This window comes from Cervus canadensis, chromosome 12 (genome assembly GCF_019320065.1).
Source record: "Cervus canadensis isolate Bull #8, Minnesota chromosome 12, ASM1932006v1, whole genome shotgun sequence".
Taxonomy (NCBI): Eukaryota; Metazoa; Chordata; class Mammalia; order Artiodactyla; family Cervidae; genus Cervus; species Cervus canadensis.
This window is the reverse complement of record NC_057397.1, coordinates 39,738,206-39,748,598: the sequence shown is the minus strand read 5'-3', so window position 1 is coordinate 39,748,598 and position 10,393 is coordinate 39,738,206. Positions and strand designations below refer to the sequence as shown.

General features: G+C 41.4%; 1 pseudogene; it reads left to right on the top strand.

The window, feature by feature from the left end:
* The first annotated feature begins 1,388 nt into the window (after positions 1 to 1,388).
* On the top strand, positions 1,389 to 9,708 carry LOC122450936 (annotated as a pseudogene).
* The last annotated feature ends 685 nt before the right edge of the window (positions 9,709 to 10,393 follow it).

Genomic DNA, 10,393 nt, shown 5'->3' with positions numbered 1-10,393 from the left:
AATTAATAATGAAATAAATAAATGCAGCTTACAGAGATGTTAGGATATAGAAACCTTGAAAACTAACTTAAGTGGCATACAAAAAGAAAATAAGAATGAACACATGCATAATTGAAATTCTAAAAGGAGATTAGAGAAAACAGGGAAGAAACAATGATAACATTTTTTGAGAATTCATGAAAGGTACAAATTATAATTCAAAAGCCATCATGTGAACTAAACAGGTTAAATATGTAGAAATCCACTGTTAGTCACAACATAGTGAAAGCACAGAACAGCAAAGACAAGGACTCTCTATAACAGTTGCCACAAATAAATGTCATTTATAAAGGAGTAATAATTAAGTTGAAATTGAAAATTAAATATAAATTCCAATAGGAATTATATGTCATGGAGAAGTGTTTTTGTCAGGACTTTCTAGAGAAACGGAATCAGTAAGATGTTTAAAGATGTATATAAAAGGATATATCATAGGAACTGACTCCCAGAGTAATGGACGTTTAGACGTCCCATGATCTGCTTGCTGTCTGCAAGCTGGAACAAAGAAACCAGTGGTGCAATTTAGTCTGAATCAAAAGACCTAAGAATTGGGAGTTCTATGGTATAAGATCCCAACTTAGTCTGAAAATACAGGAATCAGAAGTACCTAGGTCTCAGGGTAGGAGACGACGGATGTCCAGATCAAGCAGAGAGCAAATCCACCCTTCCTTCACCTTTTTGTTCTATTTAAGTACTCAAAGGATTGGACTAAGCTTCTCTGACAGCTCAGTTGGTAAAGGATCTGCCTGCAATGTAGGAGACCAGGGTTCAATTCCTGGATGGGGAAGAACCACTGGAGAAGGGGTGGCAACCCACTCCAGTATTCTTGCCTGGGAAATCCCATGTACAAAGGAACCTGGGGGTCTACAGTCCATGGGGTCTCAAGATTCAGATAGTGAGGGTGGGATGTTTCGAAAGAACAGCATGTATATTATCTATGGTGAAACAGATTACCAGCCCAGGTGGGATGCATGAGACAAGTGCTCGGGCCTGGTGCACTGGGAAGACCCAGAGGAATCGGGTGGAGAGGGAGGTGGGAGGGGGATCGGGATGGGGAATACGTGTAAATCTATGGCTGATTCATATCAATGTATGACAAAACCCACTGGAAAAAAAAAAAAAAAGATTCAGATACAACTTAGAGACTAAACAACCACCGCCAGGATTGTATTATGCCTGCTCACATTTATGAGGGTGATTTTTACTCAATCTACTGATTCAAATGCTAATCTCTTCTGAAAACACCCTCACAGACACACTCAGAAATCATGTTTACCAGTTATCTAAGCATCACTTAGTCCAGTGAAGTTGACACATAAAATTGACCATCAAAAGATCAACAAGGAATTATGTACCTCAGGTAAGAATGTTTCCAAAAGAAGATCAAAAATATTTGCAAATAAATAGATTGCTTTTGTTGTTTAGTTGTTAAATCGTCTTTGCAACCCCATGCATTATGGCCCTCCAGGCTCCTCTGTCCATGGGATTTCCCAGGCAAGAATACTGGAGTGGGTTTCCATTTCCTTCTCCAGGGGATCTTCCTAACCCAGGGATCAAACCCATGTCTCCTGCACTGCAGGTGGATTCTTTACTGCTGAGCCACCTGGGAAACTCTGCTAGGATAGTTTTGTTGTTGTTCAGTCACACGACCGTGTCCGACTCTTTGCAACCCCATGAACTGCAGCATGCTGGGCTTCCCTGTTGTTTACCATCTCCCTGAGTTTCCTCAAACTCATGTCCATTGAGTCAGTGATGCCACACTCTCTGTGATAAAGTGTAACAGATGTGCCATGCATCTCTGCAAATGGCACAATTTCATTCCTTATTTATGGTTGAGCAATATTTCATTGTATATATATAGGTACTACCTCTTTATCCATCACTCTATTGATGGACATTTAGTTTCTCTCATGTTCTGGCTATTGTATATAGTGCTACAATGAATAAACAGAGGGGTGTCTTTTGGAATTATGGTTTTCTCTAGGTATATGCCTAGGAATATGATTGCTGGATCGTATGGTAATTCTACTTTCAGTTTTCTAAGGAACATCCATAATGTTTTCTATAGTGGCTGCACCAACTTCCAACCAACAGCGTAAGGGAGTTCCCTTTTCTCCACACCCTCTCCATCATTTGTTATTTGTAGCATTGTTGATCATGGACATTCTGACTGGTTTACATATATAAAATATTTGTGCTCAAAGAAGTTGGAAAAATGGCAACGTCTGACTTCTGTGTAGAAGCTTACACAATGTAATGTAAAGTTTCAACATTAATGAATACTGCAAAGAAAGGTACACAGTGCTACTGTTTAATATAGGGATCTGTGACTTTCGGAGCCTAAAGCGACACAGAAGAAATTACTGAAGTATGGACACCTTGAAGAATTTCTCTTGTTCTAAAATCTGCCCTTTTATTCACAGTTTTATTATTCCTGCACTGCTTCTCAAACTTTCTTGATTTTTATAGCACTTTCTTCAAGACCCAGGTAAATTCCATCACTTCATAATCTTAAAATAAATGCCTATTTGCACTTCCCAAATCCTAATTCCAAACTTCATTACAGCCTCTGTCCTTATCACTAGGGAAACTTTTCTACTACCTTTGGAGGAGTTTTGAAATATAGATATCTTCCAGTACTCAATTAAGTATATATTGATTAATTCAGTTCATTTGCTCAGTCGTGTCTGACTCTTTGTGACCCCATGAACCACAGCACGCCAGGCCCGCCTGTCCATCACCAACTCCCGGAGTTCACCCAAACCCATGTTCATCGAGTCGGTGACGCTATCCAACCATCTCATCCTCTGTCGTCCCCTTCTCCTCCTGCCCTCAATCTTTCCCAGCATCAGGGTCTTTTTGAATGAGTCAGCTCTTCACAACAGGTGGCCAAAGTATTGGAGTTTCAGCTTCAGCATCAGTCCAACCAATGAATACCCAGGACCGATTTCTTTTAGGATGAACCGGTTGGATCTCCTTGCAGTCCAAGGGACTCTCAAGAGTCTCCTCCAACACCACAGTTCAAAAGCATCAATTTTTCGGCGCTCAGCTTTCTTTATAGTCCAACTCTCACTTCCATACATGACCACTGGAAAAACCATAGCCTTGACTAGATGGACCTTTGTTGACAAAGTAATGTCTCTGCTTTTTAATATGCTATCTAGGTTGGTCATAACTTTCCTTCCAAGGAGTAAGCGCCCTTTTAATTTCATGGCTGCAGTCACCATCTGCAGTGATTTTGGAGCCCCCTAAAATAAAGTCAGCCACTGTTTCCACTGTTTCCCCATCTATTTGTCATGAAGTGATGGGACCCGGATGCCATGATCTTAGTTTTCTGAATGTTGAGTTTTAAGCCAACTTTTTCACTCTCCTCTTTCACTTTCATCAAGAGGCTCTTTAGTTCTTCTTTACTTTCTGCCATAAGGGTGGTATCATCTGCATATCTGAGGTTATTGATATTTCTCTCAGCAATCTTGATTCTAGCTTGTGCTTCCTCCAGATCAGCATTTTTCATGATGTACTCTGCATATAAGTTAAATAAGCAGGGGTACAATTTACAACCTTGATGTACTCCTTTTCCTATTTGGAACCAGTGTGTTGTTCCACGTCCAGTTCTAACTGTTGCTTCCTGACCTACATACAATGTTTCTCAAGAGTCAGGTCAGGTGGTCTGGTATTCCCATCTCTTTCAGAATTTTCCACAGTTTATTGTGATCCACACAGTCAATGGCTTTGGCATAGTCAATAAAGCAGAAATAGATGTTTTTCTGGAACTCTCTTGCTTTTTCGATGATCCAGTGAATGTTGGCAATTTGATCTCTTGTTCCTCTGCCTTTTCTAAAATCAGCTTGAACATCTGGAAGTTCACAGTTCACATATTGCTGAAGCCTGGCTTGGAGAACTTTGAGCATTACTTTACTAGTGTGTGAGATGAGTGCAATTGTGTGGCAGTTTGAGTATTCTTGATATTTTTATGTATTTATATTTGCATCTGGGCTTCCCTGGTAGCTAAGCTGGTTAAGAATCTGTCAGAGTGCAGGAGACCTTGGTTTGATTCCTGGGTTGGGAAGATGCCTTGGAGAAGGGATAGGCTACCCATTCCAGTAATCATGTGCTTCCCTGTTGACTCAGATGGTAAAGAATCCACCTGCAATGCAGGAGACCTGGGTTTGATCCCTAGGTTGGGAAGAACCCTAGAGGAAGGCATGGCAACCCACTCGGTACTCTTGCCTGGAGAATCCCCATGGATGGGGGACCCTGGCAGGCTACAGTTGATGGTGTCGCAAAGAGTCAGACACGACTGAGCAAAACACATGTATGTACATATACCAATATCCTATACTTTAAAGGCAAGAAAAACAATTAGGCTCTCTTTCTGAGTCTTGGCTATTGTGTAGATTCATTTTATGGATAGCCTCAGATAATGGCTTACCTACATCCGTGTTCTTTGTTTGCAAGGTGATTTGACAGTTTCTCCCATCTAGCAGAGGTCTTTTTCTCCACTCTTTGAGTTCGGGCTCATCTTATGACTTGTTTTCAACTCTGCTTCTGTCGTAGAGTAAGCCCACAGCACAAGGATGGCCTAGAAGAGATCAAGTGGCTGCATGAAGGAAAGCTGAGATACCCAACTGACAACCAAGACCAGAAGGTAGAACTGCAGAGTAAGCTTATAAGAGAGTAAAGAACAATTGGCATGTAATAGATGAAAAATGGAAAAGAAATGGGAAATCCTAGATACTAATAGAACAGAAGTATCTAATGAAAAAGCCTAATAATTGATTATACCAGAGGAAGACAAGGGATAGGGGAAAAACTTTAATGGAATAAGGTACCAAAAAGGTGATACATTTAGTATTAGAAGCAAGGGAGGGACTTGCCTGGTAGTCCAGTGGTTAAGATTCCAGGCTTCCACTGTAGGGGGCACAGATTTGATCCCTCGCCAGGGAACTAAGATCCTGCATGCTGGGCAATGTGCCCAAAAATATTTTTTAAAAAAGGAAGGGAGAAAAGATACTGAGTGCCTACTAAACACCAGCCATTATATTAACATTTTCTTCATGCTTCCCTTATTTAATCTACATTAACATAGTGAGTTTTTGCTTCCACTTTACAATGGAATGATCTGGGATACAGAGGAGTTAATAATTATTCAAGATCATGGTAAGAAGGCGGGTTTCCCTGGTGGCTCAGTCAGTAAAGAATATGTCTGCAAGGCAGGAAACCTGGGTTCTATCATTGGGTTGGGACAATCCCTGGAGAAGGGAATGGCAACCCACTCCATTATTCTTGCCTGGAGAATTCCATGGACAGAGGAGCCTGGTGGGCTACAGTCCCTGGGGTCACAAAGAGTTGAACCCAACTGAGCAATTAACACACACTAGATGGTAGAAAAGCAAGCAGGGAAGGGATTCAGTGCACAAATGACAGAATTGTTCTGATATGTGACAGTTTATCACTTCCACTTGATAGCAAGGCAGAAGGTAAGACCTTTGGGGAGTTGAGATGTGGGAAGCAGGTTATCTTAACAAGTTGAGAAAGGTCCTACCTGATAGTTGCTATATGTTGCACGAAGTAGTTGAGGTTCTTTGTTGAGCATGATGGGGTAATGAAATAAAATTGGTATTTTAAAGTGAGATAAAAGTTTAAACATAAAGCTTTTCTCTGCCCATATAGGCCTCCACCCTCACCTCTAGCCTGCATTATGCATCTACACTGAGCATTAACCAGACCTCCTCAAGGGCAGAAATACCTGCTCAACCATAAAGATCAATTTTTCTTCTTTAGACATCAGCCATGCAACTCCTTAGAAGACAGCATTCCTTTCTCAAGCCTGTAAGAGAACACGATAAGCCACCCCTCATCTGGTACATGCAAGTGTCTATGGTGAGCTTTACATATGATTCCAACTTGTCATTTCCCTTTAAGATGGCTGGTGCAGAGCAGCCTGGGTCAGACAACCTGGGGAGATACTGAGTTGCATCTAATGCAAGTTTTAACTTGAATACTTTCTTATGACCTAATTAATGTGATGAGGTATATTACTGGTATTCAGCCTATTTTACAAGATTATTATTTCTTGCATTACAAAATGTGTTTCTAAGCCTCTACCAAAAAGAACTAGATAAACTGAGAGCATTGACCACATATACAGTTCAATGAGATCAATGATTATAACCCTGGAAGTCTAGATTTGGGAAGAAGCAACAAGAGGAAATCATTAACTGGATTATAACAGACTAGTAAGACAGGTGGGACAGGGGTTTTTGGCTGCTATTTAATAAGCCTACTTCAGTAATACTACATGAGGTGACCTACCAATGAAATCCTCACCCAAACCGGGAATGAGCATTTCTAGCACTGTGGGACAACTTGGTCACAGAATACCTCTCAAACCTGGGTTGACATTAAAGCCAAAAGGGAAGGGATTGTAAAATAAAGAATGTTGCCCATCATCCAGTTCTACAAGAATCAAATCATTACCCACTGCTGTCACTGACCTACAGTACAACCTGAAAGGAACTCAGGGTGAAGATCAGGATAAGGCACTTTGTACTTGGAAAACTGGCAGAAGTGGCCTTCAGATAGTTAAATATTTTCAGGAGAAAATTTTGTGAATCTGGTTTCTTGCACCTCCCTACACTTGGAAAAACACTAAAACCATTCACTAGGATACCATATCTGTTCGTTGCAAATAGCAATAGCCTTCTATCAATATGTGTGCTTGATTGCAGGGACCCTCTTTCTAAAATCACATTATATACTGGCTTCCCACTTTGTGTGTGACAGTCACATCTGACTCTTTGCAATCACATGGACTGTAGTCCACCAGGCTCCTCTGTTCATGTAATTCTCCAGACAAGAATACTGGTTACCACCTCCTTCTCCAGGGGATCTTCCTGATCCAGGGATTGAACCTGGGTCTCCCATATTGGCAGGCAAATTCTCTACTGTCTGAGTCATCAGGGAATCCCCCTTTACCTCTGCAGAACAGGCCTCAGAGTTTGCTGAAAAACTGTCTCCCAAGTTGGCTTAAGTAAATTTTTCCATTTCTCTCTTAGATTTACTATTGATTAACCTTTTTATTGATTAATTGATTAATTTTATCATTGATGGGGGATGGTGGAAAAGACAGAGAGGGAAAGGGATTGAAAAGCTGTGGTAAGAAATGTGTGAAGGACAGTAAAATAAATACATGTGCACTCCAAATTCCCATTTACATCAAGCCTTTTCTCCAAATTATGGCTCATCTTTCTTTTTTCCTTCAACATCAAACTTCTGGAAAGAATAGACCATGCTTTCTCATTCCATTTCCATTTTTTCATTCCTTCTTTTTCCATTTCTTCTTCAAATTGCTACACTTGAATGTCTTCCTTAATATTTCACCAAACCTTCCCTGCTGGGTCACCACTGACATCTTTATCCAATAATATAATGGACTCATTTCAATTTTTACATTACATGATATTGTCCTCGTATTTGAAGCTGTTAGTGACTCTGTCCTTCAAGTTCCTCCTCCACTTTTGTTTCCAAGACTGTGCTCTTCTCTATCTTTCTTGCGTCTTTAACTATTGATTCTTACTTCTCTTTAGTTACTTGCTTCTTAAATATTGCTAAGTGACAGTGTTCTGCTGAGACCTCTCTCTTCCCTTCCATCTCCTGGACCTAACCCTACCCATCTCCCCTTCCTCCCCTTCTCCTCTATTCTATTTCTTCCCAAATAAATTAATTCCATCAACTACCTAGACCTCAGAATACCTGCAACATTTATAATGGCTATAGTAAAATAAGTGCTTACTATGAGCTAGGCACTGTAATATCCAGGAACTAGATACACAGCTGTATATATCTGATCCTCAGCAAAACGTTTAGACAGAAGTTTTGATTTCCCATTTTTCATATGAAGAAACTGTGGCACAGAGATTCTTGGTACTCAGTTAATAAGTGACAATAAAATCACCAATTTGAATTCATGTTTTCCTAAAGTGAAAATCTGTGCTTTTGTTAACCACTGACCCATAGATTCACTCAAAATTCCTAAATGTTTGATTCAAGGTTAGAACATTCTACTAAACTCTAGATCCACATATTCACTCATTCATTTGCTCACTTATTCTTTCTTCGATTCAAGATATATTTATCGAGCAATTATTATGTGTCTGGCAAGCGTGTCACACATTGGGTATGCAACAATGATAAAAAAGATAGGACCTTTGTTTGTGAAACTTACAGGGATGGTTGGTAATTGTGGTACACTGAATAATGCCTCCTTCCAAAGATGTCTGTGCACTCACCCCTGAAACCTATAACAATGTTATATTACATGGCCAAGGAACTTTGCTGACGTAGTTAAGGTTACTGATCTTGACATGGAGATAGTACCCTAGACTATATGGGTAAGAACATCTAATCACATGAAACTTAAAAGCCAGCACCAAGCCGACTGCCCTGGGGCCCACAGTAGCTGCTCCAGAGGCGGTAGTGCGGCAGGACGAGTGCAGACTCCGACCCAGTGATCCTCGTCTCCGTGGCGCGCACCATCACAGGCTCCTTCAATGGTGCCTTATCCACCGTTCCTGTCCGTGACCTGCGCTCAGCTGTCATCAGAGAGGTCCTGAAAAGGGCCGCTGTGGCTCCCGAAGAAGCCTCGGAGGTCATATTTGGACACGTTTTGGCAGTAGGCTGGGGCAGAACCCTGTTCGACAGGCCAGTGTGGGTGCAGGAATCCCCCACTCTGTTCCAGAGTGGAGCTGCCGAATTATCGGCGGGTCAGGCCTGCAAGCTGTGTGCCTTGCAGCCCAGTCGATAAGGATAGGAGACTCCAGCATTGTTGTTGCAGGAGGCATGGAAAATATGAGTAAGACTCCTGATTTGGTTCACTTGACGTGAATCAAGATTGGGAAAAACCACTGACTGACCATATACTCTGTGACGGGCTCACTGAGGCATTCCACAACTATCATATGGACATAAGAGCCGAAAATGTGGCCAAACAATGGCAAGTGAGTAGAGAAGACCAGGCCGAGGGTGCAGTGCTGTCCCAAAACAGGACGGAGAATGCACAGAAGGCCGGCAGTTTGGACAAAGAGATCGTACCAGTTTTTGTATCTTCTAAAAAAAGGTCTTACTGAAGTTAAAACAGGTGAGTTTCCTCACCATGGGAGCAACATAGAAGCCGTGTCCAAGCTAAAGCCTTGCTTCCTTATGGATGGAATGGGAACAGTCACACCAGCTAATGCTTCAGGAATTAATGATGGTGCTGCAGCAGTGGTTCTGATGAAGAAGTCTGAAGCTGGCAACTGTGGGCTCACACCCTTAGCACAGATAGTCTCCTGGGCACAAGCAGGAGCCTTTATGGGAATAGGACCAATTCCAGCAATAAAGCAAGCTGTTGCAAAAGCTGGGTGGTCACTGGAGGATGTTGATGTATTCGAAATCAATGAAGCCTTTGCAGCCCTCTCTGTTGCAGTAGCTAAAGAACTTGGCTTAAACCCAGAGAAGGTCAACACTGAAGGAGGAGCCATAGCCCTGGGCCATCCTCTTGGAGCATCTGACTGTCGTATTCTTGTCATCCTGTTACACGCACTGGAGCAGAAGTGTGGACATCGTGGTGTTGCTGCCCTAAGCACTGGGGGTGGGATGGAAATAACAATGTGTGTTCAGAGAGGGTGAAACTGCCCAACAGCTAATTAGGCTGAGTTAAACTAAACCACAATTGCATTTCTAAACTAATAATACTAAGTCATGTGAAACCAGAGGACCAAAGTGAGGGTGGAAACTATCTCCTACTTCACATGAAATGCAAGACGCAACAGCCTGTTGCACTTTAATGTGTAATATTCGAGGTACAAGCAAGCTGCATCTAACATTGTTATAAATATAACAGATCAGTCATCAAGGAAAAAATAAATAAATAAAATTCAGAGACCCTTTCTTGGTTAAAGCTGGAGGGAGATAAGGAGCTGAAGAAAAGGAAGGAGAAATGAAGCATGAAAAGGACTTTGATCCACAGCTACTGGCTTTAAAGAAATGGGGAATATGAGTCAAGGAATGCAGTAGAATTTAGGTGCTGAGAATAAGCCAACAGTCATCTAAGAAATGAGGACTTCAGTCTTATAGCTGCATGGAACTCAATTCAGCCAACATGAGACTAAATGACCAGTGAAGCCTAAAACATTTGCCTTTCATAGAAAAAAAGTCTGCTTCTAAGCAGATTCTGTCATATAGACCCTCTCAAGTTTTTATAAAGGATCACAGTCCTGTAGACACCTTGATTTTAGCCTTGTGACATTCTCTAAGCAGAGACCCAGCCAAGCCCATCTGACTAATGACTTGTGGAAACAGATGAAAATATGTA